General features: G+C 34.7%; 1 protein-coding gene across 2 annotated transcripts in view; it reads right to left on the bottom strand.

Moving 5' to 3' along the window:
- prmt3 (protein arginine methyltransferase 3) overlaps nucleotides 1–10,000 on the bottom strand; it is a 118,346-nt gene that overhangs the window by 1,233 nt on the left and 107,113 nt on the right.

Here is a 10,000-nt window from a genome sequence, read left to right as displayed (position 1 = left end):
TATGTCAAAACAAATAAAATCAAGATGACTTTTGACTGACACAAGATTATTTTAGTATTAAATTTTGTTTTCATTTTAATTTGTTAGTTTTAGTCATTTGTTTGGTACTTTTTAATAGTTTCTGATTCATTGACAACATTTTCAGTCAAGTTTTATTTATTGACAAAATTTTCAGCCAAAACCAATATTTTTAAATGAATTTTGCTTGTTTGTTTACATAACAGCAGCTTTGAGACAGAAAATGCATAAATCTGAAGATACAAAGTGGACGTTTTTAAAAATACTGCCATTGTAGCATCTGTATAAACACACAAATTAGGAGATGCTGTCTTCAAAATCACCCCCTATGCCCTATTTCACTATTCCCTACATGAATCCACTAATATAGTCCACTTGAAGGAGTGAATTAATTCGAGCACTTGGGCGTTCTGTTTGTGCTTTGCTGGTTTATAAATCTGTCTTATTAGATTTTTAACTGCTTGATCAGACGCTGTGATAGTTATTTAACACTTAGCGAGGTGTTTATTAGTAATGAAACAAAGACTTTTGCTTTCTGTAATGTATACTAAGGTTACTTTAGTTAAATAATATTTTATTTTTAAACTCTACTCTGAAAAGATTGTGCTTTAGATGCCATTTTGTGGTCAGACATGGAAATTCATTTGGCGTGCGACCTCACGGTGCATTTTTCCTAGCTGTTGAATGTACATGGCTTGTAGATTCGTTATTGCACTGCATTGTGGGATTGATTAAGTACACTTTGTTTGCCAATGCTTCATTAGCAAAGTGTGGATTTACAACCAACAACGGAGACACATCTTTCACACATGGCAAATATACATAGACATTTGTTTTTGATCACATCTTTAACATGTACACTACCGGTCAAAAGTTTGGGGTCAGTTTGGGGTTTTCATGTTTTAAAATAAGCTTCTCCTTCTCACCAAGGCTTCATTTATTTGATCAAAAATACAGTAGAAATTGTAAAATAGTGAAATGTTATTGCACTTTAAAAGAACTGTTCAAAAGTACTTTTTCATTTATTCCAGTGGTTTTAAAGATGAATCTTCAGCTTCAATACTCTAGTCTTCAGTCACTTGATCCTTCAGAAATCTCTCTAATATTAATTATTATTGTTAAATATTATTATTATTATCATCATTATTATTAATGTTAATAGTAATGACTGGCGTTGTAATTTAATTTGAAACTACATACAATAAGAAAGCAGTTATTTTTACGTTTTAATAAATATTTAACAATTATTTATTTATTTATTTTTTACATTTAATAGATGCTGCTTTGATGAACACAATAATTTTCTTAAAACGAAACATGTAGAAAAAAAACTGAGCCAAACTTTTGACTGGCAGTGTACATGTAGCCCAAGATCTGCAAAGTAAAAAATAAAAAAAAGATCTCAGTTGTGCAGAATGGGTTTTGCTTATCTCATTCATACATTTTAGTATGATTTGCTCAGCCCCCAATGATGGTTGTGTTTAGGGGTTGTGTTTGGTCTGGTGGGGTTATACGAAAAGTGACAATGTAAAAGTTACGTTTCCTTGTGAGATCAGGCTGACCTAACAGAGAAAGACCAGTAATAAGATCCTAATAAGAACCAGTCAACAATCCAAACATTACTTCTGCAAATATCTACTTTACTTTTAAATAGGCTTCAAAGAGTTATAGCACTGGTTGAGATGCTGTTTCAGTTACAAAATAAAGATTTACCACAGTGAAACATCATGCACATGCAAAGTTGTATTTGGGTTTGCTATTTGGATTAATTTGCATAACCATCTATATTTTCAGAATGGGACTCAAGCATGAGCCAATACAGTAAAACAGACACATTATTAACCGTTTGTGTTTGCGCCTGCTTTGCAAGCAACCTGAAACTCAATTATGGTAAGGAACATTATAGGTTTACATGAGAAGTTTGACCAAACACAAAGCACAGAGCCAATTGGCAAATCAGAGCACTCTGAACCTTTCAGAAGGCAGGGCTTTGTACAAAATGGAAGTTAGTCCATCCAGCTGTGGCCAGATGTTAACATGTTTGTTTTCTTTTATTTATTAAATGACCTATTAAATTGTGTTTTAATAACCTCTACACAACCAAAACTGTAATGTAACAATCCTAATTATTGTTGTACAGTATCACAAAAACAATGTTATGCGTTTGCACTCACACACCAATTTCTTGATCACCCCTGCACAGCTGGAAGCTCAGGATAGGCTGATTACCAGGACTATAAATGCATCTCACTCACACTCACACACTCTTTGCTGAGTCTTGTGATCTGTAAGTGAGCATTATTGAAGCGTTCTCTTAGTTCTTGTATTTCAAATTTTTGACCTTTGTTTATGTCTGTTTGCCGCCTGTCCCGACCATTCGCCTGTATTCTGACTACACTTTTGAATTACCTTTATGCTCCTGTTTGAACCTGTTTTGCCTGCCTGACTATTCAATTTATTAAAGCTGCACGTGGATCCCCACCTGTTGTCAACCCGACTCTTTACACTAACATTAAAAAGGGGTATTAATATGCAGTTGCAATTTAAGCCCTCAGGTTGACGGGCACCACTACAAACACAGAAGCAAATTGTCAGAATTTGACAGTGGGTTAATTATTTACTGTAAAAATAACAATGTGAGCTAGCAAAATAAAATAAGTAAATTTATATTTTTTAAGTGGAAATTAAAAGTTAGCCATTAGCACAACAGTCATAACAATATGGACTTGGGAAGCAAGTCATGCATTAAAGCGTCAAGAAAAAAAAGCAAAAAGCTGAATCCTATATATTTCTCTCTTTTTTTTTTTTTTTTTTTGAAAAATTTATTTTTTTAAAGAACTGATCTGCTAAAAACCCTTTAATTAAAATCAGCTGTCCACCGAAAGCCTTGACAAATGGCATATTGCCCACCAAAAGTAAAAGGCACACACGCCGAGTTTGCTCCTGACCAGTACGAGCTCGAATGATAGAAAGATCTATTAAACTTCAGTGCCCTGCAGAAAATGGCTGTGTGCATCAAGCCGCTGTGTGTCTGTGCTTCATAACAAACACTTTCCCAGTTGCTGCCGATGGGCTTTGATACACAGGTCTGTCGAGAAAACCAAGACACACCGAGTGAAATTACTTGACCCGACAATTCCAGCTAAACAGTACAGCGCTTTAGGATAGTTACTGCAAGATTTTATTTTGCGAGTACAGAGGCGAGGGAAAGACTGGCGGTGTATGAAAAAGAAGCCGTTGGTGCACGTTAATTAAATGAAGGAGACAAGGCCTCTTCTACGGCCATCATACATCACACTGCCATTTGCATTAAACATGCCAATGCAACCAAGGGTGACGGAGGCTGAAACGAGAAACGGATGAGACCGCGTAAAACATCTTGATGCATTCCTTGAGGAATCGTGACTGCTGATCAGCAGGCTTCTGTGTAAATGATACAGAACCAACGTCATAATCAAAGCAAACATTCATCTGAAGGGAGAGTTCACAAAAATGAATTCGATAACACTTTATTTTGTCACAATTTAAGCTATTAACTACTGGTTTATTACCTGCATATTATTGCTATATTAACCTTTTTTTGTAATTATAAAATATGATTTTATTCTGCATCTCTAATCCTACCTAATATCTAAACCCACCATACACCTACTAACGATTAATACAGTAAGCAGCTAGTTAGCTACAGTAATAGTCTTAGTTAATGGTTTGTTAATAGCATATATTTTGACTTAAATGTTACCACAAACTCTACTTGTTTGTACAACACAGGCTGAAATAGATTTAAAGAAAATTGACTAAATGATCATCAAAATCAAAGCGCACTTTTAATTTTAAAGGACAGTTTACTCAAAATTAAAATTGTGTATTGTTTGTTAACCAACCTTATTCCAAGCCTTCTGAGCAACACAAACTGTTCAGTGTAAATTTGGTTTATAAAACCTGTAGATATAATATTGTACCTTCAAAGGTACAAATGTGATCTATGAAGGCACCACTACAGTGACAAGACACATTAACAGTGTCAAAAGTGTTTCTTCAAGAACTATTTAAAGGCCTTTTGCTGTATCCAAAATGTGTCAATTTATTTTCAGTAAACATAAAACATTAAATACATTTTAAACAAAGTTTTGTTTTAAGTTTCTATTTGTGTGAATGCACCTTTTCCATTTACAATAAAGAATAAAATATAATTTATTATAAACTAAAAGATCTATTTTTTGCTAAACATTTGACAACACTTTTCACAAAAATGTTACAAAGTCACATTCTCCCATGTACAGTATAACACGTTTTTTTCTCCAATTTTCACACAATATTTTTGTATTTAAAAGTTAATTTAATTTACTTAATTTTTAAAATAGAAATAAAATTATGCAAAAGTATTGTAATGAGATATGCATGACATTTGAAAAGTTTTACAATACTAAAATGTCTGCATGAACAGTTTGCATATGCAGAACTTTAGCCAGCTCACACGTGTAGTGGAAAGCAAACAGCAAGTTGCGGATATCAATAACGAAAATGTATTTATCAGAAAATGCTTGCCAAATGATTAGTTTACAATACCTATAGTTGTTTTACCAATCGTTTTGTATTATAGATCTTAATAAATGTTTATGAGTTTCTTTAAACATATGCTTTTAAATGATGATTCATGTTTTAATATAGAAATTGTACATAAAATCACTTAACCTTTTTTATGACAACAATGGTGTACCTTCATTTCAATTGTACCATAAAAGATACAGAACAGTATCATAATACGCCTTTAATTTACCTTTTACAAATGTACAAAACTGCTCCTTAAACATTATTTATACCACTGTGTACCTTTTTTTCTGAGAGTGTACTCATCATGAAATAAGACAATTGATCATTGTAAATGTATCTAAAATGTATTAATATGTATTTTATGACAAATTCATTTTAATTTATTGATATATTTATTGTGTCATAAGTCATTAAAAACAAACTAATTAAATTGATCACCTTTATTTTTGTTCTAACATTACACACAATAGGGGTTTATTGTTACATTTAAATGCATTTGCAGTTTAATGTATGTTTATTTCTTTATTGTAGATTCATATGTGTTATGATGGTGTTTTGTGACATCTACTCATTAACATTGATCCCAGCAAATCAAAAAAACTCATCATTTATATATTTTTCATTACCAATTGAGTTTTTATGGGCGCAAAACAGATGTCAGCACTTCAGTAGGTTGGCATATTGCAATTCTTTCACTTAATAAAATGCTAAATTTAAGTGCAATCCATAAAACCTAAAATACTGCTACAGATTTAATATTCTTACAAATCACTTTCACTAGGAAAAATGTGACATTTTAAAGCAAAATCTTAAAAACAAACTCTCGTTATAGGTATCAAATGGAATCTTTTCATTCTACAAAATCTTCTTTAAAGTGACATTAAAATGTTCTTCGCAGTAAGAAATAAATGGCACAGACTAAAAGACTTATTGTGAAATCAGATAAGATTCTACCAAAGCATCCTCCTTTAGCTTTATTTTGAAGAATGCAGTACGGGGGAAAAAAAGTCTGCAAACACTGCAGCACTGGATACAAAAGAAGCGTGATAAAACTTCTCTGTGGCTCTGCTGCACATAACCTCGTAAATCTGCGTCCTCCATAAAGGAGATGCATAAAGCAGGCCTTCGGAATCACCGGCTCACTGCAGGCCCCGTCTATCACATAATCACACCTGCATGAGAAACCTTCACCTGACACCTCAAGGACCTTTCAGACGCCTGCACCTCCTCTCACTTTAAAGCACTTTAAAGCAAAGCATTGCATGGCAGATTCAATAAACAGGCTGCTTTTTGTACGAATTATGAAAGTAACTTCTGTTTAAAACACTTCACTGAATATTTAGATTTTAAGAACGGTACAATGAGATGTCATTATTCACCTCAAAGTTCATTCAAAGAATACTTAAAGTACACATGAAATCAAAATTATGTTAACTCCCTTTGCTTGTTGTGTAGTGAACAATTCATCTGTGCATGTCATTTGTCATGTAATCTAAAATTGAAATCTGAAAATGCAATTCATGTTTGTTTGCAATTAAATTCCTGGATTACGTCTGAGGTGTTGGGCATCGATAACAAACTTAACCACGCCCCTTAACTGTCAGTTTGACGACAGAAATGGTGAGGAGGAGGTGTCTGTTAGGTTGTAATAACTTTCCCAAAACCCTTTTGCCAATTTTCATGAATGAAATGTCTACTTTACTACATCCAATCAGCTCGCAGTAGAAAAAAACAAGCCATGCCCACTGTTTTCTCACAATAATTAGTTTCTCTAGGAACTCTGTCACAATACGGTCACAGCTTCTGATTCATGCAGACTTTAATAACAAATTATTTTCAACAGTCAGTATGATGGCTCAAGCCATGGCTTTTAAAAAAGAGCCAATTAGAGCTGCACAATTAATCGAAAAAAAGATCGCGATCTCGATTCGACCCCCTAGACCAGTGGTCACCAAACTTGTTCCTGGAGGGCCGGTGTCCTGCAGATTTTAGCTCCAACCCTAATCAAACACACCTGAACAAGCTAATTAAGATCTTACTAAGTGTACTTGAAACACCCAGGCAGGTGTGTTGAGGCAAGTTGGAGCTAAACCCTGCAGGGACACCGGCCCTTCCGGAGCGAGATTGGTGACCCCTGCCCTAGACGATCTTAATCCAGCATTTCTACGATTCTGCCAATCATGTTTTCAAGTTCAGGAGAGAAGCAAAGGTGGCTGCACGAGTCTTTTCATTGTTTCAAACACATTGCTCAGTGACATGGACGCCTCCAAATGATGTTAAAAGAGTCACAAACTGTATTTATAAGGTATAATTTACCCAAAAATGTCATTTTTGTCTTCATATAATGATGTATTCGCGGCCGGGAAATCACACGTGATGTGAGCTGCTGACTGTGCGGCGCGCACCCTATTTAATGATAGATATATATCTCAAACATAATTCAACATCAGAATTATTATAAGTAGAATGTAATTATTTATAGAAACCAGTAGACCGACACATAATATTATTGTTGTTTTACTAAATGTTTGAGAAAAAACAATTTCATATTAAGCTTTATTTTACATCTACAGAATCGTGAGAGAATCGTGATCTTTATTTTAAGCAAAAAAAAATCGCGATTCTCATTTTAGCCAGAATCGTGCAGCTCTAGAGCCAATCATTGATTGGTTTAGACAGTTGAATCCCTGGGGGAGGGACTCGGTCCAGACATGGGTTTTAACAAAAGTTTCTGCAGCATCATTGTGATGAACCCCCTGTGGTCGGTAAATGTGCTGGAATCTCAATGAATTCTTGCCTCACAGACAGGAGAATTATATCTACATTCAAGTATCTTGGAGTTCACGAGTAAGGAAAGGATGGAACGTGAGATTGACAAGCAGATTGATGCAGCGGCAGCAGTATTGCGGTCAATGTACCAATCCCTTGTGGTAAAGAAGGAGCTGAGCTGAAAGGCAAAGCTCTCGATTTACCTGTCAATCTATGTTCCTACTCTCATTTATGGTCATGAGCTTTGGGTCATGACCAAAAGGACAAGATCTTAGATACAAGCGGCCAAAATGAGTTTTCTTCACAGGGTGGCACTCCCCTATAGATAGGGTGAGGAGGACCCGGGAAGAGCTCGGAGTAGAGCCGCTGCTCCTCCACATCGAGAGAATTCAGCTGAGGTGGCTCCAGCATCTGTTTTGGATGCCTTCTAGCAAAAGACCAACGTAAATGGACACAGGGTTATTTAGAAGATGACATAATGTAACACGCAAGTAATTGAATCTTCCAGCAGTTACATAGTTTGATTGACTGCATGACGTCTGACTGCGTCATACAGAAACAGCAATAAAGGATGTTGGTGTCATGAATGTGTTCCCTTTTGCTTGGGTAACCTGCAACCTGTTTTTTTTGTTTAGAAGTTCAGAATGTTAGAAACAAAATTTATTAGTCAGTTGTTAAATTTCACTGATGCTTCAAAGTATAAAAATGTATTCATGAGCTTGGCAAACAGACTTGAAAAATTTAATGCTTCCACATTGAAAGTGAGAGGAGCTGCATTTATTCGCTCGAGAGGTGATTCAAAAACGGCTGCTAAGTGAAATGACCTGTATTAAATAGACTTTGCTTACACTGAAAAACAGCAATCCTTATTTATTTAAAAAGGGTAAGTAGTAAAAAAACATCAATGTTTATTTTACTAGCACAAATCGCTTATCTTTAGGTTAAATTAATCCACTCAAAAAAAAAAAAAAAAAAAAGGTTTGTTTTGGCAATCTTCAATTAAAATCTGATCATTTGCTTCTGCGTTTGGAGTTGCGGTCCAAAACTGACAACTTTAGCCACAATAACCGTAGCAATGCCCCAATTACTGTACTGTTAGTTTGTTAAGAGGGAATTATGCGCAAAAATAACCCCTGCCCCAAATTCAATCTTGCATTTCAGTTGGAAGTATATAAACATACTGAAATAAAAGTTTTAGCAACCCCCGGGTTTACGTGGACTTCAAAAGTGACAAGTTGACTTTACTTAAAGTATGTAAACCCATTGTAACTTGGAATTGTTACGTTGACTTCACTTAAATTTTATAATTATGCACAGTCAAATTTACTTCATTTCAAGGCAAAATGTTCACTCACTTTAAACTTTTTAAAGTTTACTAATCGCCTGCTACAGTGAATTATTTTAAATAATTGAAGGTCTTTCGAAAGGAAGTTCATCAAACTGAAAGATCAACCCATAACTTTAAACACAAACGTGAATATAGACATGCAATGCAGGTTTATTCCCCCTTAACAGCCCTAAGACCATTCAACACAGGGGTGACCTCCTTTATTGAAGCTCAAAGGTTGGTTCCGCATGACAGATGAAGCTTTTCAAGGAAACGTTCTCATCTTTTCCATTTAATAATCGACAACACCAAGCAAATCATGACAAATGGAGGCTGCTTTAATTGATGTGGAAGCATCTGAAGGCGTTTCGGAAGGAGGGCGTTTTGCATTTCCTCCGAATACCCGACCTCCCCTCTCATCACACCTCTGAAAAGTAATTACTAAACCAACACAAACAAGACAAGAATCCACAGCAAGCGGAGTGCGAGCTGACAGACACGCATTTCTCTTTTTCCATTTCATTCATGCAAATGACAGCTCAGTGATACACTACACAAAACACATTAATGCCACTGTTCGGGAACAAATCCAATTCCAATTCGCAAGTTATAAATTAAAGCTAAACGTGAAGAACGTCAACAAAAATTCCCAGCATTATTTCATAATGTTCTTTTTATGTAGAGTCCTTTTGCATTTGATCAGTAGATAAACTGAGACATATAAAAGCGATATTAATTATTATTCCACAAGCTACAAGTTTAAAATGGTGTCTTGAGTTTGTGCTTCCTCTGTGAATAGGCTCTTTACTCATTCTCTGCTTCTTGCACACAGTAAATGTGTTTTTGACAGGTCATGATTAAATGCATTTACAATACTAAATGCATTCGTAGATAAATAAATTATTTGTTAAATCAACAGGATAAATTGGCTACGTTAGCAACTGAAAAATGAGATTTGGTTAAATAAAGGAAATTATTACTTGCTCCCAAAGGCATCATCATACAAGTACTGTGCTGGTAATAAGTTACAGTAACTGTACCACAGTAAATATAGTGAGATACTGTATACACGACCATTCAGGGTCAGTAAGATCTTTTAAATACTTAAAGATGATTTCGTTTATGGCAAGGCACGTTTACTTATATAGCATATTTTATAGACAATGGTAATTCAAAGTGCTTTACATAAACAGGAATAAAAGAAACAAGAAAATAAAAATGATTAAAAGAATTTTAAAATATTAAAAACAAATAAAAACGTGTTAAAACAGGTTTTAAAAGAATGCAAAAGAAATGAAAGACACAATCGAGTGATCTGTTGGACGTAGCCCA

This window comes from Danio rerio, chromosome 7 (assembly GCF_049306965.1).
Source record: "Danio rerio strain Tuebingen ecotype United States chromosome 7, GRCz12tu, whole genome shotgun sequence".
NCBI classification, from domain to species: Eukaryota; Metazoa; Chordata; class Actinopteri; order Cypriniformes; family Danionidae; genus Danio; species Danio rerio.
This window is presented reverse-complemented; position numbering and strand designations above follow the sequence as displayed.